The sequence below is a fragment of the Leopardus geoffroyi genome, chromosome B3 (assembly GCF_018350155.1).
Source record: "Leopardus geoffroyi isolate Oge1 chromosome B3, O.geoffroyi_Oge1_pat1.0, whole genome shotgun sequence".
NCBI classification, from domain to species: Eukaryota; Metazoa; Chordata; class Mammalia; order Carnivora; family Felidae; genus Leopardus; species Leopardus geoffroyi.
Genome location: NC_059337.1, coordinates 146,269,876 through 146,292,807, shown reverse-complemented (window position 1 = coordinate 146,292,807; position 22,932 = coordinate 146,269,876). Strand labels below are relative to the sequence as shown.

General features: G+C 67.7%; 1 protein-coding gene and 1 long non-coding RNA gene across 2 annotated transcripts in view; one reads left to right on the top strand and one right to left on the bottom strand.

Annotated features, from left to right (window-relative positions):
- The window catches only part of TMEM179 (transmembrane protein 179), a 65,359-nt gene that overhangs the window by 22,107 nt on the left and 20,320 nt on the right, over positions 1-22,932 (top strand). The window lies entirely within an intron of this gene.
- LOC123582151 lies at positions 5,877-8,904 on the bottom strand. The gene is made up of 2 exons (XR_006704240.1): positions 7,283-8,904; positions 5,877-7,069 (listed from the first exon to the last, which is right to left on the bottom strand). It is a non-coding gene; the product is annotated as an uncharacterized LOC123582151 (long non-coding RNA).

The following is a 22,932-nucleotide window of genomic DNA, read 5'->3' as shown; positions in this document are numbered from 1 at the left end:
GTGGGGGTGGGGACGGCAGGAGGGTGGGGTGAACAGAGCCCGGCCCCTGCCTGACCCCGCCCCAGAGTGGGGCCCCGAGGCGGAGGGCGCCCACCCTGCTTCTCACCCCTGCGCCCCTGCATCCTGCTCTGGGGTCCCAGGAAGAGCAGGCAAAGCATGGACCCCATGCTGCCATGTGGGGTGCACTGGCTGAGCCCCATATTGGCCCAGCAGGCGGGGCTGGTGTTCAGGTCAGAGGGGGGCAGCAGGGGTGAAGGCACCTGCGTTTCCCAGGGTCCTTCTGGGCTGGGGGCTCCTTGTGTCTGAGCGGCAGCCGTCCCACATTAGCAGATGAGGAAGTGCCACTCAGAGAGGGGAGGCAACTTGCCCAAAGCCACACAGCCCAGGGGTGGCAGCCGGGCGGGGTCTCAGTGCCGCCCCCCTCCCCCCCGCCGCCGCCCCAGCTCGCCCCAGCTGGCTCTTGATCTGCTGGCACATATGGCCGCCCGGAAGGGGTGAGGCCCGAGGAGAGACCGCCCCCACCTCCTGTCTCTGTCGGGAACTCAGGCAAAGCTTCGGGGCCCCCAGGGTGTCCAGGGAGGATGGGGGCTGGGAGGGGCAGTGTGGGCCGAGGAATGTCCCAGGGTCCCCTGAGGGCCACGCAAGCCACGGGGCCTGGAAAGCAGCATTTGTGCACACTGTCTACAGAGGCCAGTGAGGTGCTGTGTGTGTGGGGTGGGCCCGTGGGCGGTCTCCGCGCTCTGCAGCAGACTGTCCTTGCCAAGGGTCTGATGGCAGACGCCCTCGGGTCTCTGGTCATGCTCAACTCTGCCTCAGAGGGCAAAGCAGCCGTGCACAGGATGGACGGTGGGTGGGCATGGATGGTGGACGGGATGGACGGTGGTCGAGACGGACAGTGGACGGGCATGGATGGTGGACAGGACGGATGGTGGATGGGACGGACGGTGGTCGGGATGGAGGTTGGATGGGATGGATGGTGGTCGGGACGGACGGTGGATGGGCATGGATGGTGGACGGGACGGACGGTGGATGGGCTGGACGGTGGACGGGACGGATGGTGGTCGGGATGGAGGTTGGATGGGATGGATGGTGGTCGGGACGGACGGTGGATGGGCTGGACGGTGGACGGGACGGATGGTGGTCGGGATGGAGGTTGGATGGGATGGATGGTGGACGGGACGGACGGTGGATGGGCTGGACGGTGGACGGGACGGATGGTGGTCGGGATGGAGGTTGGATGGGATGGATGGTGGTCGGGACGGACGGTGGATGGGCTGGACGGTGGACGGGACGGACGGTGGTCAGGACGGACGGTGGATGGGCATGGATGGTGGACGGGACGGACGGTGGATGGGCTGGACGGTGGACGGGACGGATGGTGGTCGGGATGGAGGTTGGATGGGATGGATGGTGGTCGGGACGGACGGTGGATGGGCTGGACGGTGGACGGGACGGACGGTGGTCAGGACGGACGGTGGATGGGCATGGATGGTGGACGGGACGGACGGTGGATGGGCTGGACGGTGGACGGGACGGATGGTGGTCGGGATGGAGGTTGGATGGGATGGATGGTGGTCGGGACGGACGGTGGATGGGCTGGACGGTGGACGGGACGGACGGTGGTCAGGACGGACGGTGGATGGGCATGGATGGTGGACGGGACGGACGGTGGATGGGCTGGACGGTGGACGGGACGGATGGTGGTCGGGATGGAGGTTGGATGGGATGGATGGTGGTCGGGACGGACGGTGGATGGGCTGGACGGTGGACGGGACGGATGGTGGTCGGGATGGAGGTTGGATGGGATGGATGGTGGACGGGACGGACGGTGGATGGGCTGGACGGTGGACGGGACGGATGGTGGTCGGGACGGACGGTGGATGGGACGGACGGTGGTCGGGCATGGCTCTGTTCCGGTAAAGCCCTTTTCACCCTCATTTGTAAAAGTCAGCTGGGCCGGTCGGCCCAGGGAGGCAGCTGGGCGGCCACTGCTCTAGGGACAGCACCGCGGAGGGCCGGGGGCAGAGGGCGTCCCGCCTTCCGCTTGGTCTCCTGAGGTCCTGAAGCCAGACGAGACCCCCTCCCGCTGTGCGTGGCTGGGTGACACCCCCACCCCCCGCCCGGGTGCCCGCCCCCATCCGTGGGAGGCGGGGCCGCACCCCCAGACCCGGGCTCCGGGACAGCTGCTTCCGTGCCCCTTGCCGACGGGGACGGGGCTGGCCCACCGCTGGCTGTTCTGGAAGCCGACGTCTCTGCGGCAGACCGCCCCGGGTGATTTCTGCGCCCCAAGCCCCGCGGCACGAGGTCTGCCCGAGCTCCGCTCCAGCCTGGTCGTATTTCCTGGTCTCATCTGATCCAACACACTGCGCGCTCCCCACGTGCCTTCACCGACTGAGTTTCGTACCTGCCTGGGGTCTGCAGGGCGAGATGAGGCTAGGGGAGTCCTCGAGGGGCCTCGGTCCCTGTGTCCCTGGGGAGGCGCTGTGGGGGACCCGGAGCCCCGGGTGCGACCAGGGGACGGGAGGCAACACGCCTCCAGACCGTCCCGTGAGCTGCAAGCGACTGGGACCAAAACACCCGCCGGCTTTCCCTCCACAGATTTTCGCGGCAGCCTCGCCCCGTGCCGGGCCCCGTGTCCTCCTTTGCCTGTCGTTTCCCAGGAAGGCGGGATGTCCCAGGACCTATGGTCCCAAGAGCTGTGAGGCCCAGGAGAGACCAGGTGTCTTTATCAGTGGGGTTCTCCAGAGAAACAGAAGCGACAGCATGTGCGTGTGGAAAGAGATTCACTCTAGGGACGGGTCCCCCCGTGCTCGTGCTGTCACTCTCAGGGATGGGTCCCCCCCTGCTTGTGCTGTCACTCTAGGGACGGGTCCCCCCATGCTCATGCTGTTGCTCTAGGGACGGGTCCCCCCGTGCTCGTGCTGTCACTCTAGGGACAGGTCCCCCCGTGCTCATGCTGTCACTCTCAGGGACAGGTTCCCCCCCTGCTTGTGCTGTCACTCGAGGGACGGGTCCCCCCGTGCTCGTGCCATCACTCGAGGGACAGGTCCCCCCGTGCTCGTGCTGTCACTCTCAGGGACAGGTTCCCCCCCTGCTCGTGCTGTCACTCTAGGGACAGGTCCCCCCCTGCTCGTGCTGCCACTCTCAAGGACGTGTCCCCCCCCGCTCATGTTGTCACTCTAGGGACAGGTCCCCCCGTGCTCGTGCTGTCACTCTCAGGGACGGGTTCCCCCCCTGCTCGTGCTGTCACTCTAGGGACAGGTCCCCCCCTGCTTGTGCTGCCACTCTCAGGGACGTCTCCCCCCCCTGCTCATGTTGTCACTCTAGGGACGGGTCCCCCCGTGCTCATGCTGTCACTCTCAGGGACAGGTTCCCCCCCTGCTTGTGCTGTCACTCTAGGGACGGGTCTCTCCATGCTCGTGCTGTCACTCTGGGGACGGGTCCCCCTGTGCTCATGCTGTCACTCTAGGGACAGGTCCCCCCATGCTCGTGCTGTTGCTCTAGGGACGGGTCCCCCAGTGCTCGTGCTGTCACTCTAGGGATGGGTTCCCCCGTGCTCATGCTGTCACTCTAGGGACAGGTCCCTCCATGCTGGTGCCGTCACTCTAGGGACAGGTCCCCCCGTGCTCATGCTGTCACTCTCAGGGACGGGTCCTCCCATGCTCATGCTGTCACTCTCAGGGACGGGTCCTCCCATGCTCGTGCTGTCACTCTCAGGGACGGGTCCCCCCCTGCTTGTGCTGTCACTCGAGGGACGGGTCCCCCTGTGCTCGTGCCGTCACTCAAGGGACGGGTCCCCCCGTGCTCGTGCTGCCACTCTCAGGGACGGGTTCCCCCCCTGCTCATGCTGTCACTCGAGGGACGGGTCCCCCCGTGCTCGTGCCGTCACTCGAGGGACAGGTCTCCCCGTGCTCATGCTGTCACTCTAGGGACGGGTCCTCCCATGCTCGTGCTGTCACTCTCAGGGACGGGTCCCCCCCTGCTCGTGCTGTCACTCGAGGGACGGGTCCCCCCGTGCTCGTGCCGTCACTCGAGGGACGGGTCCCCCCGTGCTCGTGCTGGCCACACAGCCCCACGACCGGACCCAGGAGAGCCGGCCGTGGGTCCCGCTCTGAGCCCAAAGGTGGGAGGAGACCCGTGTCCCACCTGGAAGACGGGCAGAGGGGGCGGGTTCTCCCCCTCCGCCTTCGTCTTCAGGCCCCAACTGATCGGACGAGGCCCACCCACACCGGGGCGGCCTCCGTTTCCCTCAGTTCGCCGAGTCAGATGTCCGTCTCACCCAGAAACGCCGGGCGTAACGTTCCACCAAATACCCGGGCCCCTGCGGCGCAGCCACGCTGACGCGTCAGACGAGCCATCGCAGGGCTGGTTTCCACCTGGAGTTCCGGGGGGACTGCAGAGGCTCTGAAATGCAGCCACCGCAGCGACTCGGCATGGCCTGGGAGCATCGCGGTGGCCTCCGTCTTTTGTCAAGCGTCCGGGCGCCTGCCTGTGGCCCAGCACTGACTCCGACTACTGGGCCATCCTGGGACCAAGGTCCTGCTGGATGAGGGACCCTGCGGTGGGCAGGTGGGAGCCGAGGCCCGTGTGTGGTCCCCCACGTTGGCCCAGCCTCAGGGCCAGGTCCAGCGTGGGCAGGCCACCCAGCCGGGCTCGTGGGGAGACTGGCCTGAAGACTCTGCCCCACTCACCCCTGCACAGCCCACGGGCGTCCTTGGTCACGGGGCTGCGTCCCCCGCGGGGAGTAAGTGAATACATTTCTGTTGCTTCCTGCCGCTCGACTATCCTGTTTGTGGCACTTTGTTATGGCAACTGCAGCGAACGACCGGACGCCTCAGCGCGGGCGCCGAAGCCCCGGGGCTGGAGGAGTGACCCCGGGCACCCAGGACGGAGGCACAGAGACGAGCCCGAGGGTGAGCCCCGGGCCCCTCCAGTGTGAGAAGTCGGGCGCTCAGAGGAGTGTGGGGCCTGGGGGCCCTGGGGCTGGGCTGGGCAGTGGGGAGAAGGCAGAGGGCTCCCAGCGCCACCGCAGGGCCAGGAGGCGAGTGGGAAGAGCCCCCTGAACTTGTCGGAGCTCTTCCGTGGATTGGAGAGAGCAGAGCCAGAGTAGGAGGGCTCAGGGGCAAAGAACGGAGGGGCGGCGGGGGCGGGGGCAGTACAGGCTTCACACTGGAGGGGCTGGTGTGCGCTCTGGGTAAGAACCAGGCTGGGGTCCCTGGGCACAGGCTGCCCCTCGCGGGAGGCAGTGGGGTGGGGCGGGGGGGGGGTTCTGTTCAAGGGAGGAACAGCTGACCGTGAGGTAGTGAGTCCCCCATTACTGGAGGAAAGCAAAGGGTGATTTGTGCCTCTGGGGACTCTCCAGGACTCCGCACAACTCCACTATGACACTTGGGGTGGGGACAGCACCGAGGGAGGGAGGGGGGCAGCGGTGAGCCAGTGGCCTGTGTGCCCGCCAGGGCGCTCTTGACACACAGCTGCCGGCGAAAGACTTCTCTTCCAGTGCAGATGTTGGTGGGATCACAGGCCCCCGTGCAAGGTCAGCGCCCCTTCCTCTGGAGCCCACGGCTTGTCATTCTCGGACGGAAACGGACGCTCGGGAGGTTAGGGCCACACGGGCCCACCCTACCACCCAGCCGGAGCCCTTGTTTGGAGGACGGGCTGCCTGGGTGGTGCTCCCACCCCAGCCTGGCGGGGCCCTGGGTCACCGCTCCAGTCGGAACTGCGGGACGTGGGGCGCCGGTCATCTGTCTCCACAGCTGTGATAACGGGAGGCTCTGGGCCCCGTTGTGCACTAACAAAAGCGGTCCCTTTTCCCATCTCCTAAATTATTCATGACCTCCAAGAGGCTGTAAAAGTCCTCCGCTCTCTCCAGGAGCCATAATTACGATGATAAATTTTATTTATAAAGCCGGTCCCTCCCTCGAGCCAGCTGCCTGGGGGGCGGTACATAAGCCATAACCGAGATAGGGGCCGTGGAAATCTGCCTGTCACAGCTGGCTTTCCGGCAAGGTCTCGGGGCTGGCTGCAGAGGCGGGGGCACCGAGCGGAGGGGCGGGGGTGGGGGGGCCTCGCCGCTGGCCCAGCCTGCCGAGGGGCTGTGTTCTGTGGGGGCACCGACGGCCCCAGGGCGCGGGCTTCCGGCTCAGAGCCATCCGGTGTGGGCCTGGCTCCTGCCCTGGGGGTGCCGCTGGCTCGCTTCTGGTCCTCGGTCTTGGGGCCCTGAGAACCCACTGCAGGCACGTGGCCCTGGCTGGCCCCGGGGCTGAGTATTCACACCCGTGACACGTGCCCCGATGTCTCCACACGTGATCTGCCTTCCGCGTCACTCGTGTGTGGGCACCTTCGTGGCGCGTCCTCGCTGAGCCCTCCCGTAGCTGAGCCCCCGTCGACCTTCGCCGAGCCCGGTGGGTAGGAGCCAGGGTTGGCCCCCCTGGCTGACGAGGACTTGGGCTTTGCAGGGAGACTGCCCCGCACGGGAGCCTGAGGAGGCAGCTCAGGGTGAAGGTTTGTAGCGGGCCCGCTGGCACCTCCCTCGCAGCCAAGGCTGCATCGCTGCCTGGACGTCTGGTGCGGAACGTTAGAAAGAGCTGGCCCTGGGGCCAGAGGGCCGGGGCGCCCCCGTCCCCCTTCTCCTGGCTGCGTGACCTGGGGCCAGTCACTGCCCGTCGGAGAGCCGCTGACCCCTCCCCTGCGGGGGCTGCTGAGGCACCAGGCGGGGCTGGCCGGGTGGGCGCAGTGGCTGAGGTGCCCACCACCCGCCCGGCCCGGGCGCGCTCGTCACTGGGCGCTGCCCTCCCCGGTGGCGCCGCGTGCAGGCGGGAGCCTCCCCAGGCTGGTCGGCGGGGAGAGCCTGTCTGTCGGATAAAGGGCCCGGGTGGGCCTCGATCTCAGGGGCACCGGACATTGCCTTGGTCAGTGAGGCTTAGGGGGGCCGGGACAAGTGCATCCGGGCACAAGCCCTCCCGACGGCAGGCCCAGGGACGTGCGTTCCGCCGTGAGGTTAGAGCCCCAGCTCCTGGCGCGCGCCTGGGCCGCACGCTACCGCTGGCGTTGCCCGCTCACGGGTTCCCTGGCGTGTGCAGGGAAAGCCATTTTGGTGGAATGAACCCCAAAGAAACCAGCGGGAGCTTCCAAAACCGCCCACCCTGCCCGGGAGCCGTTCCAGACCCCAGGGTGGTTACGGACAGGCAAGGTCCCCGAAGACTCGGGGGATGCAGGGCTGGCGGTCCCCACCCTGTCCCCGCTCGGTTCACCCTGCGGCCCCCGCGAAAGCCAAACGGACCTGGAGGTCTCCTGGGAAGTCGTCTGTGGGCCAGGGCGACAGCTGCGGGGCCGGCCGTCCCGCACGTGGGCCGGGTGGCTCGGCCGAGGTACGCGCGGTGGATGCCGTCCGTGGCCAGGGGGGTCTCCGGCAGGCTCCACGGGGGCACCTGGGCAGCACACGCCTCGCGGGTGGGGAACTTCCCTGTTTGTAAAGTCACCCTGGTGGCCCTGGCACCCAGGAGACACCACACTGGGAGTTACAGGCGGGCCTGCGAGAGCCGGAGGGCGCCCGTAGGTCACACGGATGGGTGGCCCAGACCCGTTAGCCTCCGTCAGCTCGACAACACTCCCTCAACTCAGACTGGGGGCATCGTGGTGGTGGGTCCTCGATGATTAGCTGATGACGGAGGAAAACACGGGCCTGGGTCCCGGAGGGGTCCCCGATGGGCACAGGGAGGACCGTAGGGGGCAGGGTTGCAAGCAGTGACCTGGTGTCCCGCTCTGCACGGGGAGAGACGGCAGGGGGCTCCTGGACCCTGGAAGTGGCCGGGATGGTTGGTCAGGGGCCTGGGAGGGGCCGCGGGAGCCTGGGGACAGGGGGTCTGGAGCAGGTCGGGGCTGGGTCCGTGGGGCAGGCACACAGCGTGGGGCTCTGGAGAGAACTGAGCAGACAGGCCTGTTGGGGTCTGATGCAGGTCACAGGAGACAGGGAGAGGGCCCCCCTTCGGGGCTGCGCCTGCCTCCCCGCCTCCGTGTGGCCCCCCGGGCCCCGGACCCACCCCCGAGGGATCTGAGCAGAAGGCTGCTTCCCGGGCTCCTGAGCTTTGCCCCAGCGCCGGGGCCAGACCTGGCTCGGAGTCTGGGGGGGGGGGCGCCGCTGAGGGGGGCAGGCATGGGCTGAGCTCTCGGGGAGGGGCCCCCCCTCCGGCAGCCAGGCTGGAACCTGTCGACCCCGTGGCCTGGGGATTGGGCAGAGTGGCCAGAGCGGAATCCGGAAGCCCGGAAGGAGGCTGGAGTCCTGCTTTCTCCTTGTGGCCCCATTTCCATTTCCTATTAGCGACAGAGTTGATTGGATGTGCCACAGGCTCCGTCATTTGCATTTCAATGACAACTTCCGGCTTCGGGTTTCTCTGCCTCTACCTGATGAAACCAGCCGCAAAGTTTCAGTGGAAAAGTAATTTAAAAGTAGCCCTTGAGAAATCACTGTCAGGAGCTGGGGGTCCTGGTGCCGGGAGAGCGCCTTGGGGACACAGCACGAGGGAGGGCCGGGGGGACGGGCCCGCTCAGGGTCGGACCAAGGGGCAGCGGAGGCGGCTGACAGAGAAAGGCACAGACTTGCACCCAGGTATTTCAAGCCTGGCCGGAAGTGTGAGGTCTTCAGGGGGTCAGGGCCGGTGGTGGGTTACACTTGCGGGGTCTCTCCCTACCCCCGCTACTCCCGGGAAGCCCTCAGCCAGGAGACCCTCCGCAGACGCCTGAATCCTGGCATCCCCATCCTGGCGAGGACGGTGAGCATCCCCGCTCCCTCAGCAGAAGCCCCCACCGTGGCCGCTCCCTGGGTCTCCGCATCCCTCACCTCACTCTAAGGCGAGGACTGCCGTGTCCCCGCCTCTGAATGCAGCCACACACACAGGCTGGGCATCCCGGTGACCTCAGGTTCCTCAGGTGGCCTGGTGTCCACGCACCCACGGGCCACGTGGGCATGGCTTCAAGAAGATCCGAGCCGTGCAGACCGACCCGGGCCAGGGTGCGTGTTCACACCACAGAGCCGTCGGGTCTGTGGGAACAGCCGCGGGGGCCCCGAAAATGGCCATTTAGTGGAAGTGCCCAGGCGACCCCCAGGGAGTGCTGCTGGCCGTGGTGCTGGCCGGTGCACCGGGCGCCCGGGGGTTCCCACCTCACGGTGCACCCCGCAGCCATGTTCGAGCCCGCACCCGTGGGTGTCCCCTGGGTTACACCCCCCTCCCGCTCTCCTGCCCTGGTGCTCTTTCAGCCTGGCTGCTGCCAGCTCCCACCCTCCTTCGTGCACGGTCGCCTTACCGGGGGAGGACGGGTGTGCGCTGGGTTCTGCCCGAGCGTGGGTGGGTGCGGGGTGGGTGTGCGCGCACAGCCAGGCGGAGCAGAAGAGGCGTGCTTGAGCCCGGTCAGGGCACGCGGCTCCCGTCCTCAGTCGACGAGGAAGTTTGTTTCCGGGACCCCTGGGTGGTGGCCATGTGCTGTTGTCCAGGTTGTGAGATGAGGAACCAGCTTAGATTTACTGCCGGAGGGGCGGAGACGCCATGGAGGCGAGGCACAGCCCTGCCCGTCTTCCAGAGTACGGAGGGCCCAAGAGAGGGTTGGGAAGCCAAAGGTCCAGTATGCGAGGACTCTCACAGAAGGGGCCGTGCTCAGCAGGGGCCGTGCACGTCCCTTCTGCACACCCGCCCTCGCCCCTGCCCCCAGCTTCTCTCCATTCACACAGGTCTGGGGTGCCCAGCATGAGCTCAGGGACCACGTAGGCCTGAGCAGAGGCGGGCCTCCCCTCCTTCGTGCTGGGCCCCATGGTCAGCACGCCCGGCTCCCCCGATGGCCCTGCACGTGAGGGGACCTGTAGTTACCCTCTGTGATCCTGCAGCCGCCCCAGCACCAGCCCCGTGCCCTCGGACAAAGGGGACAGGAAGCAGCCTGGTCAGCTGGGCCGTCCCCCGCTGGCCCTATGGCACCCAGCAGGTGGTCCTTCCCGTGACTGCTGGCTCCCTCCTGGGATCACGCCCACACGCGTGTGCCCACGCCCGCACACGCATGTCCGCACACATCCGCACACGCGTGCACGTGCCAGCACACGCCCGCATATGCGTGCATACCCTCCCCACGTGTGCACACATCCACACACACGCGTGCACGCCGCACGCTGGGGTGCGGCCGGAACAGAGACCTCCGGGCGGGAGATGCCTCAGTCCCCGGGCGGGAAGGACGTCAGGGGGCCGCCAGTATTCCCCCCACCCCCCACCGCCACGGGCTGCTCGGCGCAGGAGGCAGGGGGCCCCGTTTGAGTCCCGAGCTCTGCTTCTGGGTCCTGCTGCGGCCCTGCTCCGTATCCGGGCCGAGGCAGCCTGCGGGGCTGAGGGAGGCTAATTAAGTGCCAGACTTTATGGTGGATGGAACGGTGGAATCTTCTATAAAATCAGCCCGCAATGAGGGCTGGCCGTAAACGCTCCGGGCCCGGCACACTCTGGGGGCGGGGCGGGGGAGGGGAGACACAAGGCAAAGAAACGGGGTGGGGGGAGTTTATTGCTCTCCGTATGATCAAATAATGGAGTCATTAAGATAAAATACCTTTTCAGAGCATTAAAATTAGTGGTGAATTGATTCCGTGGTAAAACAGTCTTATTTTCCTTTTTGGGGCTTATCTAGAGCTTTTGTGCAGCCTTTTCTGTATAGCGGTTTAAGGAGCCGCACTGTTTTGAGATGCAAGAGGAGGCAGGCGCGCAGGTGGGGGGGGGGCCGAGACCCGCAGGCACTTTCCCGCAGGAGGCATCGGTGGGGTCGCACGGCCTGCCCTCTGCTGTCCGCTGTCCACCCAGCACCTTCGTGCCTCTGCTCTGCAGGCCCAGGCAGGGTCCCCAGAGCGGAGGTGGGGGCCGGAGACAATAGTCAGGGGACCTCCCCACCAGACTGGGCCCACAGGAGGCAGGGGCCGTGGCGGTGATCCGGGGCCATGGGGCTGTGTTTCTAACGCTGGGCAGAGGCCCCCACTGGGGGTGGCTGGCGTGGGGGTTGGGGTGGGAGGTCGGACAGCCGTGCAAAGGCCCCGGGGGGGGGGGGGAAGAGAGGCTGCAGCCAAGCGGCCTGGGGCGGGGGGCTCCTGTTGTAGGGACGGAGGGGCCACCTCACAGCTTCCAGGACCCGGCACAGCCTACTTCACACGCGGGGGATCCCAGACTGAGGACACAGGAGGTGTCCCATGGCCGCGTGCACCTGTGCGATTTGTGTGGGATCCTGCGGGAAGGTTCTGAGTCCGGAGGGTCCGGGCAGACCTGACGAGCCTGCGTTTCTAGAGCATCTGTGGTGGCTGATGTTGGTGCTGCCGTGACCCCTGTGCTGGGTCATCGGGCGGGCGGCGGGGGGGGGGCGGGGTCCTGCCCTCGCCCCGGGTGGCGAAGCGGGGCGAGCCCTGACCTGGCCGGCCTGCCCTTCTGTAGATGGGACGGCAAGTCCAGGTGGCCGAAGGCCCGGGGACACCCCGAGGCGGGGACTCCCCCCCAGTACCTGTTAGGGGAGGGGCCTGTGGGGCGTCCAGAGCCCCTGTCAGCGCTCTGGCTTCTCGGGGCCTCTCTGGGGAGCCATCTGCACGCTGCCGGCTGAGTTACGTTCGCTTTCTGCAGCTGAGGGAGAGCTCTCGTTCCAGCCCCCGATTCAAAGGATCGAGGCTTGTGATCTCGGCAGAGTCCCGGGGAGGGTGGAGGGGTGATGCATTTCCCGGATCGGATCGGATCTGCCAGCCGCTGCCTCACCGGGGGGGGGGGGGGGTGTTGCCTCCCTGACACCCCACGACCCGCCCTCCAGAGGGGCTTTGAAAAGTGCCAGTATTTGGATGGCAGGCAACGTGGGCAGATGGGCAGAGAGGGCTCCTCCCTGCCCTGGGCCTGGGTGCCCCCCGCTGCTCCCCACCGCCCCCTCCCCCGGCCGCTCCCTCCCTTGAGGCTTAGTCCCCCCGCCCCAGCACCTGCCCCCGGCCCAGCACCTGCCCCCCGGCCCAGCACCTGCCCCCGGCCCCAGCACCTGCCCCCTGGCCCCAGAACCTGCCCCCCTGCCCCAGCACCTGCCCCCCTCCCCAGCACCTGCCCCCTGGCCCAGCACATGCCTCACCCCGCTCCAGCACCTGCCCCCCAGCCCAGCACCTGCCCCACCCTGGCCCAGCACCAGCCCCCCCGCCCCAGCACCTGCCCCCCCCGGCCCTAGCACCTGCCCCCAGCCCAGCACCTGCCCCCAGCCCAGTACCTGCCCCCCGGCCCCAGCACCTGCCCCCTGGCCCAGCACCTGCCCCCCTCCCCAGCATCTGTCCCCCCGCCCCAGAACCTGCCCCCCTGCCCCAGCACCTGCCCCCCCGCCCCAGCACCTGCCCCCCAACCCCAGAACCTGCCCCCGGCCCAGCACCTGCCCCCCGGCCCAGCACCTGCCCCACTCCGCCCCAGCACCTGCCCCCCTCCCCAGCATCTGTCCCCCTGCCCCAGAACCTGTCCCCCTGGCCCCAGCACCTGCCCCCAGCCCAGCACCTGTCCCCCTCCCCAGCACCTGCACCCCGGCCCAGCACCTGCCCCCAGCCCAGCACCTGCCCCCCTCCCCAGCACCTGCCCCCCGGCCCAGCACATGCCTCACCCCGCTCCAGCACCTGCCCCCCAGCCCAGCACCTGCCACCCCGGCCCAGCACCTGCCCCCCTCCCCAGCATCTGTCCCCCCGCCCCAGAACCTGCCCCCCTGCCCCAGCACCTGCCCCCCCGCCCCAGCACCTGCCCCCCAGCCCTAGCACCTGCCCCCAGCCCAGCACCTGCCCCCCGGCCCAGCACCTGCCCCACTCCGCCCCAGCACCTGCCCCACTCCGCCCCAGCACCTGCCCCCCTCCCCAGCATCTGTCCCCCTGCCCCAGAACCTGTCCCCCTGGCCCCAGCACCTGCCCCCAGCCCAGCACCTGCCCCCCTCCCCAGCACCTGCACCTCGGCCCAGCACCTGCCCCCAGCCCAGCACCTGCCCCCGGCCCAGCACCTGCCCCCCTCCCCAGCACCTGCCCCCCGGCCCAGCACATGCCTCACCCCGCTCCAGCACCTGCCCCCCAGCCCAGCACCTGCCACCCCGGCCCAGCACCTGCCCCCCTCCCCAGCACCTGCCCCCCGGCCCAGCACCTGCCCCACCCCACCCCAGCACCTGCCCCCCTCCCCAGCATGTGTCCCCCTGCCCCAGAACCTGTCCCCCTGGCCCCAGCACCTGCCCTTCAGGCCCAGCACCTGCCCCCCCACCCCACCCCCTGCACTGCCCCAGCACCTGCCCAGAGCTGCCTCCATGGGGGCAGGGATTCTGAGCTTCCTTCTTGACAAGTCTTGCTTGGTGGGGGGCTCCAGGTGGGCGAGGCCCCTCTGCCTGTCCGTACCCCCAGCCCACCAGCCCTGGCTCCGAGGGGGACCTGGGCATCTGGGGGCCGCTGGAAGCTTTTAGGAGCAAATGCCTCTGTGTGGGAGCCCGTCTACTTGCCGCTGGAGAGGAAGAAACGGGAGCCCGCGGGGCAAAGTAATTCACTCCATGCCTCCCTGGGAAGATCACGGGCCTCAAGCCCGGAGCCCCATGTTCTGAGGGACCCCCCATCCCAGACGCAGGCTTTCCAGTGGGCACGGGAGAAGCAAGGAAGGGGCACACGGGATCACCCCAGGTCGGCCTCTGGCTTGGGAAGCGGCCTGAACTGCGGGACGCCCGGCTCAGGCTGGTCCTTGGATAGCAGACTGGCCTCTCTGGGCCCTGGGGGGATGGGCAAGGCCCCAGAGACAGCGGTGTTACACAGACCGCCCTTCCGTCATGGTCCAGGGGTTCACGTTATGGTGGTTCCCGGGTGATCCAGAGGGACACGACGTGGGCTCTCTACTGGGAGTTTCTGGAGCCTCGGGGCCACGGGGCAGCGCCCACCTGCGGGCCGTCCCTGTACATCTGCGTGCACAGCCTCCCCCCCATCTTCCCCCCTCCTCAGGGGGCACTCCTGGATGGGGGCAAGAAGGCTCCTTGGCAAGGCCCCCTGCAGGCCCCGCTGAGGGAGGAGGGGCCCTTCAGAGGCCGAGATGAGGATCTGCTGACGGTCCAGAGGCCCCAACAAGGCGGTCCTCCCCGCACAGGGGGCACGGCCTGGCCTGGCCCTGTGTGCAGGCCCCCGGGCCTTCTTCCGCGGCCGGGGCCGGGGTGGGGTCTTCCCACAGCCTCCATACCGCCCGGGTTGGGGACCCTGCAAGCCTGTGCGGGCCAGAGTGGACCCCCGGCAGGGGCAGGGCTGCGGAGGGCGGGAGCCGCGGAGGGCAGCGGGGACACGGCCCCCTTGGCCCCCGGCCGGTCCCCTCAGGCTGCTGATGGCTGCCACGGGGGTGGACTGCTGCCGGCTGTGTCCCCCAGCGAGGGCCCTCCATCACCCCGGGCTCTCTGGCACCTGGCGGGAAGGTCAGGAAGCAGTGGGGACGAGAGCCCGGCCCCAGCCACAAGGGTGCCCTGTGGGGGTGGGTGGCCCCAGGCCTGTGTTCAGGGGAGCAGGCTGCCGGGTCTGTGCTGTGAGTCAGCACACGAGGAAACCGAAGTCTGAGATGGGGTGAGCAGGCAAGGTCCCGCGGGGCGCTGGGTCCCGCTCTGAGCCTCCCCGCCGGCTCGCCTGCGGGGGGCCCGAGGGCTCAAGGCTGTGTCCGGGTGTGCGACGGCCACGAGGCTCTTCGGGCGGCGCCTGCAGGAGCCGGTGCCCGGCGGCCTCAGACACCCCGTCCTGCTGTGCTGCTCAGGCTGTGTCGCCGCCTTTCCAGGTGGCCTGGGGGAGCAGGGAGTGACGGGGGAGCGGGGCCGCCTGGTGACAGCTCTCCAGCCTGTCAGGGAGGCCTGCCCTCACTGCCCGAGAGACTCGTGTGGGAAACACCGGGTGTTAATAAATAACTTTTGAGTCACAAAACACCATCTTTATCACTTTGATGGGCGACGGAAGCTGCGAGGCTGAGGGGGCAGCCGGAGGCATGAAATGCCTCATAAACATCCTCGCCGACGCTGCCGTGCTGGGTGCGGGGCGCTGCGGTTTAAGACCCAGTGTTGATTAGAATTTTTTATAAGTTTTTTTTATACGAGTGGTAACAGCTCTTTGGAGACAATAACACGGCACAGGAAGGATTTTAAAGATCTTCAGGAATGGGAATTTGATTAGCAATCAGGACGGGCCCCTCTCGGCCTGGGCCAGCTCTAATTTCTTGCATTTATTTGCTTTTTATTGCCTTTCCCCTCAGGGGATGGAGTTCTTTCTGATGAGCAAAACCCCTTTTCGAGACCAAGGGTGCCGCTCCAGCAAAATGCTCAGACCGGGCTCCGCCGCCCCTGCCGGGACGGGGGGGCCGGACACCCCTGGACACCGACCTCTGCTCGGGGCGTCCGGCCAGGTGAGGCCCCAGCGGGTCGTCCCGGGTCACCCAGGAGAGGCTGGAGGAGGCCCCTGACGCGGGCAGACGGGCCACCAGGTGGCGTTGGAGGACCGGCCAGGAGGCAGCCGTGTCCTAGGCTGCTGGAGGGACGCAGGGGCTGGCAGCGCAGGGCTCCTGCCACAGGGGCCCTTCAGTGTCACGAAGGCCCAGCAGCCTCGAGTCCCGGGGGGAGCCCGTGAGGGCAGCGCACTTCCCGAAGGCAGGCCCCACCAGGAGCGTGGTTTCACAGGCCACGGCAGGCAGTGTGCTCGGGGTCTCGGGAACCCCCGGGGAATCACAGCCCTCCTCAGGGCACCCCATCCTCGGCTGGCCCTCCTGCCCATGTGTGACCAGAGTCACCTGGCTGGGCCTGGAGGGAACGGTGTGCAGGCAGGGGCCCTACGGGAGGCCCACGGGAGTGGGTCCCAGGCTCCAGGGGCCCGGCCGTCGGTCCTGGTGTCCAGTGGGGGCCGCACGGGGCGTGTCCCCACGGGGCCCGGCCTCAGGGTTGCACCGCCCCCATCTTTCTTTGCCATGCTGGGAGCCAGATGCATCCTGGGTAAGGGCCCGGCGCCCTTCTCACGGTCTCACCCTGGAGGGGCAGCGTGGGTGATGCGTCATAGGGTCACGGACCACCCTCCCAAGAGTGCCCAGCAGCAGATGGGAAGCACGGGGCGCTCCTTCTGGGACAGGTGCCTCGAGGCCGCCCTGGGAAAAAGCTCCAGGCTGGGGAGTCAGGAGGACCCCCAATCTCTTCCCCACTCCGGGGCAGCCTGGACCCGGCAGGGGGCCTTCTCCATCTGGGCAACGGGGAGGGGCCCTTCCTGGAGGAGTGACCTCCGGTGGCGGCCACAGCCTTGGTGTCCACCAGAGTCCTCCCGTGTGGCCAGTGAGCTCTTGCCGGCCCTTCCATCAGCCAGTGTCCAGGGAGCTCAGAAGGACCCACACTCCAGACACAGGATACAGGGAGGTGGGCGGCTTTTGCCTTCCTCCTGGTCTGCAAACCCTTGGGGCCGAGAGGGGGAAGGGATGACCCGTGGTCAGATGGCAGGTTCCACCAGGCTCCACTGTCCTCAGGTGGGGGACAGCAGCACAGAGGGGTCCGCCAGTACTCCTGTCACCAGCTGTGAGACCTAAGCATGTCAGACCCCCTCTCTGAGCCTGTGCCACAGACTTTTGACTGAGCCCCACACCGAGCCCTGATCCCAGCATACACTGAGCCCTGGTCCCAGCCCATACTGACTCCTGATCCCAGCACACACTGACCCCTGGTCCCAGCACACACTGAGCCCTGGTCCCAGCCCATATTGACCCGTGATCCCAGCACACACTGACCCCTGGTCCCACCCCACACTGACCCCTGGTCCCAGCATACACTGAACCCTGGTCCCAGCATACACTGAGCCCTGGTTCCAGCCCACACTGACCCCTGGTCCCAGCATACACTGAGCCCTGGTCCCAGCCCACACTGACCCCTGGTCCCAGCCCACACTGAGTCCTGGTCCCAGCCCACACTGACCCCTGATCCCAGCACACACTGAGCCCTAGTCCCAGCATACACTGAGCCCTGGTCCCAGCCTACACTGAGCCCTGGTCCCAGCCCACACTGACCTCTGGTCCCAGCACACACTGAGCCCTGGTCCCAGCCCACACGGAGCCCTGGTCCCAGCCCACACTGACCTCTGGTCCCAGCACACACGGAGCCCTGGTCCCAGCCCACACTGACCTCTGGTCCCAGCACACACTGAGCCCTGGTCCCAGCACACACTGAGCCCTGGCCCCAGCACACACTGAGCCCTGGTCCTAGCACACACTGACCCCTGATCCCAGCACACACTGAGCCCTGGTCCTAGGCTCACACGAGCCCATATCCCAGCCCACTCCCAGCTTACATGGAGTCCTGACTTCAGATCACAGAGTGTAGACTCTGGCCTCAGGCAGGGGTCTGAGAGTCTGTTGAATGAATGAGTGAGCGTCGGAGCAGCGGGGCAGACATGGAGGGCCACACTCCTTCTGCTTTGGGGGGAGGGGGATGGTCTTGGAAAATGTCCCGAGGAGACATTTGATTCTCTCGCTTCCCAGTCTTGGCTACTCTCTTGGGACCAATGCCCTGCGGCTTGTTGGGGGGCAGAGGAGGCGCCCGGTGGGAGCCCACTTCTCTGCTCAGCGCCTGATCCCCTCGGCACTTCCTTGCCTTAAGTAAAGGCTTCCTGCCATCCGCCAGACAACCCAGAGGGAGGAGGGTGCCCCACCATCGGGACAGACCCGCGTGAAGAGCTCTTTGTGGGCAGGCTGCGAGCTGGTGGCCTCTCGGCTGTGTGTGTGTGTGTGTGTGGGGGGGGGGGGTGGTGCTCGGCAGGGAAGAGCCTGGAGGGAGGGCCTCCTCGGTCTCCCAAGGCCCCCCTGCTGTGCACACAAGGCACCCCGCTTCCTTCACGCGCGCCTCCGCTCTCAGCCCTGTCTTAATTCGTTTTCTGTCCACTCCACCCGCGGTCCTGGGCGTGAGTGTGGGGGAGTTCTGAAAAATTACCTGCCACCAGCGCTTATTTAAATCCTGGGGTGATTTATGAGCGTGGACAGTTTTAAGGCCACCGCCGAGCAGGTAGTTAGCCAGACTGCTGAACTGACAGTTTCCAAAGTGAGCGCAAAGGCGCGCGGCGGCTCTCCGGCACCCCCACGCCAGGCCCGCGCCTCCCTCCGGAGAGAATTACCGTGTCTTTTCCTTGCAGAGAAAGCCAAGGCTGTCCGATCTGACCGCGGGTGCTCCGGCCTCCCGGAGGTGCCCTGGGGTGGAGGCGCGGGTGGGCGGGCCCCAGGGGGCGTGGCTTGTCCCCAGCTCAGGCGCAGGTGCCCAGGGAGGGCTGGGGGCAGGGTGGCAGCAGAGGGAGGGAAGACAGGCCTGGGCCCAACCACCCTGAGGCCGGGCTGTGGGGCCCCCCGTGTGTGGCGGGGTCACGGGCCCTGCTGGCGCCCCCGTGTGGCAGGTACAGGAAACCTGCCGGGGCCCCTGCCCCTGCACGATCTGCTTGGTCCAGCCCTCAGGGGAGCCTGGTGCAGGCTGGCTGCCAGCTCGCTGGAGTCCCTGAACGAGTCCCCCTCCCTCTCTTGGCCTCAGCTCCTCTGGACGTGACAGATGACCCCCGCTGGTCCGTGGCTCCCCACCTGGGCCCCACACGGGAGCCCCAAGATGGCGCTTCTGTCAGTGGCTTCTGGGGCTTCGGCATGTAGGAGCAGCAGCTGGACCGTGCGCATGGGTGTGCGCACGCGGGCGTGTGTGGGCGTGTGCACAGCAGGGCCCGCCTTCCCTCTGTGAGCGTGGGGCCCGCGGGTGCTCGAGGCCAAGAGCAGGTCACGTTGTGCCCCCCAGTCCCGAGTGGGTGCCAGTGGACGAGAGCCGCCGTCCTGTTGATGTGGACGTGACCAGGCGGGACACCTGTGAGGGGCGCCTGGGGGACGGTCTCACCCCGTCTGAGTCACGGGAGCCCGGGACTGGGGCAGGGAGGGCGGGGCGCGGCTGGGACGGGCTGTCCTGGGGGGCCTCCTCTTTCCGGTCTGTCCAGGGCAGGCCGTTTTGGTGGCAGCTGGGGGCGCCTCTGGCTCTGAGGGCCTGTGATTCAAAGGTTCTCGAGCGAGGCCGGCGCAGGGGCTCCAGCTGCCCGTGGAGGCAGGGGCCACGGCCATCCCCAGGGAAGGCGTCACTGGATGGTGGGGACGTGCTCTGGGGCCTCCCCTGAGTACTCAGGGTGAGGAAGACAGCGCTGCAGGCGGGAGGCCCTGTCTGCTCTGGGGGGACACAGACGCGGAGCGTGGGGAGGTGTGGGGGGCCTGGGAAGGGCCGGCGCCTCTCGCTGGACGCGGTTCCCCACGGGCCTCGCGGTCAGGGAGTGGGGGCCTCCGTGGGGCCTGGGGTCCCAGGGCTAGTGGGGCACAAGTGCCCGGGCCCCGCATAGAAATGAGGCTGTGAGTCACAAGTGCGGACCCGTGGCTGGTGAATATTTAACGAGGCCTCACAAAAGTGCATGCATAATTAACCAGGCAGGCGGAGGAGCGGCATAATTTGTCTTCTTAAAGGGGGTCTGGTAATTTGTTAAGCTGTTTTGAAATCTGCAGTCGAGCTGAGGGAGCCGCTCTGATTTCTAAATTAATTTGTGTGATTTAGAAAGTGGGCGCTCCACACCCGCCTCCCCATTCCGGAGGGCCCCGGCGTCGGGGGGCCTCTGCTGGCGCCCGTGCGAAGTTTCCTCTGTTCTCCTGGATCGATCGATGGAGGCTTCCTCCCCCCATGGGCCCCCCCACCGATGCCCTCCGCCCCGTGCACCCTGGCGGTTCCGAGTGTTGGGGGCCCAGCTCCCAGCTGAGTCAGTTGTGATCTGAGCTTTGTGGGCTCAGTTTCATCCGCGTCCCGGGAGGCGGGTTCTAAGACTGGCCGGGTACCCTTTGGGCTGGCGGGGGGGGGGGGGTGGGGACGGCTGCCTGGGGGGCCCCGGGGTGCTCGGCTGCCGCGGGCACGTCCTTGCGGGCTCTGAGGTCAGTCGGTCGACTGGTTTCAGGACCAGACGGTGAGGCTCCTCAGGGTGAGTCGGGGTGAGCACGGAGGGGCCCTGCTCCTTCCCATCCCCGGATTCCCGGACCACAGCGCATCCTGGAGGGGTGCCACCCAGCTGGCCCCCAGCCCGTCTGTGGAAGCCATCCTGCGTCCCATCAGGCGGTGGCTATGGGACGGTGGGGACCAGCTTGGCCTGGGTGTCCCGTGAGCTCCGCCCGTCGCTCACCTCGTGGGATTGAAGGGAGGCCCTGGGTGGGCAGTGGAGCTCTGTGGAAGGCCAGGGGTTGGGTAGAGGTGGCCAGCGGTCAGCAGCCTTGTGGCCGGGGAAGGCCGGTCCCCATCCAGACAATCTCTTCCTGTAAGGGCTGCTCCCCTCGGGCTTCGGGACGGACCAGGTGGGAAGGTGGTGACAGGCACTCTTGTCCCCCCTTCTAGCCCTGGGTCTGCAAAGCTCCTCCCCCTTGCTGCCCCCCACCGGGCCAGCTGCTGCCTCCTGTGCTGCCGTGGGGCCTCCTGGCTGCTGTGGGCTCCCGCTGGATCCCTTCCAACCCGAGCTCTGAGCTTTGAAGCCGCCTGGTGGTTCCTGGAGAGACGTGGCTTCTGCTGGGGGAGCTCGGGGGAAAGCTGTCCCCAGGCCTGAGCTGGGGCCAGACGCCTGGCTGAGTGAGGCAGGCCCAGGCGGCCAGCAGGGTGGGGTGAATTTAAGGCCTGGCTGTGAGTTTGGGGAGAACAGTAGGTGCCCGATATGTGCTGGCTCCCCCAGCAAAGAGCAGAGGTGATTGTGGGTGGCAGCTTCGATGTCAACCTCCCTTGGGCTCTGAGGGGCACCCACTTTTCCAAAGAGCTCACCTGGTCCTTGCTGGGCCGATGGGGACCCTGAGGCTGAGAGAGGCTTAGCCTGCAGGGCTCCATTCCCTCTGATCCCTCTGATTTGGGGCTGAAGAGTCCCACCTGGCGACTCCCTCCTGTGCTCCGCAAAGCGGGGGGCTCTCCCCCTACCCGGAGGGGGGCGTCTCCGGAGAGGCCGCCACACCCCCAGCCTCCTCTTTGTTTCACCCGGTGAGGGCCATCAGCAGCTCTCTCCACGGCTGGGTGAGTCCTGAAATTCTCTTTCCATTAAAAATAAATGCCCCATTTTATCTGCCTGAAATGGCTCTGCTCTCTGATTGTCTTTTCCATGCCGCTGTATATGGAGAACTATAAAATCATAATACAACTATTAATCCCCTGTATCTGCTTGTACCTAATTTTTATTAAAAATATCCTGTGCTCCAGCTGCCTTGTAAATGACAACGAGGTTGAAAGTCTCCAGCTGGATTAGCCGGGAAGGAGAGCATATTGGAGAGCAGACGGTCGGGGCCGTCGGGCGGGGCTCGAACACCGCCAGGTGAGGCCTGGGGCCGGGGCGGGCAGGAATCGGGTTCTTCTGCCCTGCCGGCCCCGGCCGTGTGCCCAGGACGGCCTGGCAGGCCTGGTGCAGGGGGCTCGGGGTTCCCGCGGGTCTCGGGCCGGCCCACCGGCCCACGGATGCCCGTGCTGGGGCTGGCGGCCCGCCTGTGGTGTTCATCTCTGCAGACGTTTCCCCTCTGAGGAGAGAGCAGGGCAGTGGGGACCCAGCGCACGCGGGCTTGCGGGTCAAGGCTCAGGGCAGCAAGCGCGGACGCCCCCACGTGGTTTGGGCGTCTGTGGTGGTGGGGGGCGCTTGTAGGGGCGCTGTGGGCGGGGCCAGGGGGAGCAGACTTCCGGGGTGGGCGGGCCTGATGCTCTGTCCCCACGCGGGGGGGGGGGGGGGGGGCGGCGCAGAGCGGGTGTCTCCAAGCCATCTCTGAGCCGCAGCGGGACATCGGGTCCGCGCTGGCGGGCCTGGCGGAGCGCCCTCGGCGCTGTTTCCCGGGGAGGGGGGGGGGGGGGTGGGGTCCCGCCTGGCCTGTGGTGTGAGGGACAGGAGACGCCCCGGTGGCTGGGCTGCCGGAGCCCTGCAGGGATGCTGCGGGGGCCTCCTCTGGCCCTGGCCTGGAGTCCGTGGCGTGGCCTGCAGGGGCGGCGTGGCGGGGGCCGTGGGGGCCGCCGGGGCTGAGTTGGGGGGTCTGCGTGAGCGTCCGGCGCAGCGCCCTGGCCCCCCGAGTCGCGGCTGCCAGCCCCCCACTGAGGACCTTTCGGAAGGAGGAGGCACAGCCGGGGCTGCGGGGACGGTCACACACAGGAAGGACAGAGGGGAGCGGGACGGAGGTGGCCCCCTCTTCTGGGGTCTCCCCTCACCGTGGAGGGGGCGACAGTGTTGAGGACAGAGCGGCTATGGGGCCTTCCCACCTCCAAACTCAGGGGCCCCCAGGGAGCTCTGGCTCCCCAGCAGGGCCCCCACCTGCCCTCCTGTGCCCCCCTGACCTCCAGCTGGCTGACACTCCGGGACCTCGAGGGGCGGCCCACAGGGCCCGTGGAGGACAGGGAGGCTGCATGAGGGCCCGCGGGTGGGTGGCGGTGGGGCCGGTCTGTGCATACCCGTGGGACCTGCGTGCGTGTCTAGCTGTGAGTGGTGGAATGCACCCACCCCCCCTGCCCCGGGGCGAGCAGCTGAGCAGGGGGCTCCTCGCGCCCCCCCCCCCCCAGGGTCACCGGCCTCGCTCCCGGGCTTGTCTCTCACTCCCCGCACCCCCGCCCTCGCACCTGGCTGGCGGGAGGACACCCCCGGTGTGTCAGCCACCTTAAGTCTGAACAACACAGACTCTTTCAACATTGGCGAGTGCTCCCTGCTGCCCCCAGACTGTCAGGGGGTGGTGGTTCCTGCTGCTGGGACCCCGACCCCCGCGCTCGGCTGCTGAAGACCACACCCACGCCGCCTCCCCGGGTCCACGCTCAGGAATCGGGGGCACAGCCTCGGGCCCGGGGCCTCGCAGCCTGCGGCCGGGGGTCAGCGGGGCTGCGGGCAGCTGAGGGCTCGACCGGGCGCCCCCTTCCACGCTCCCT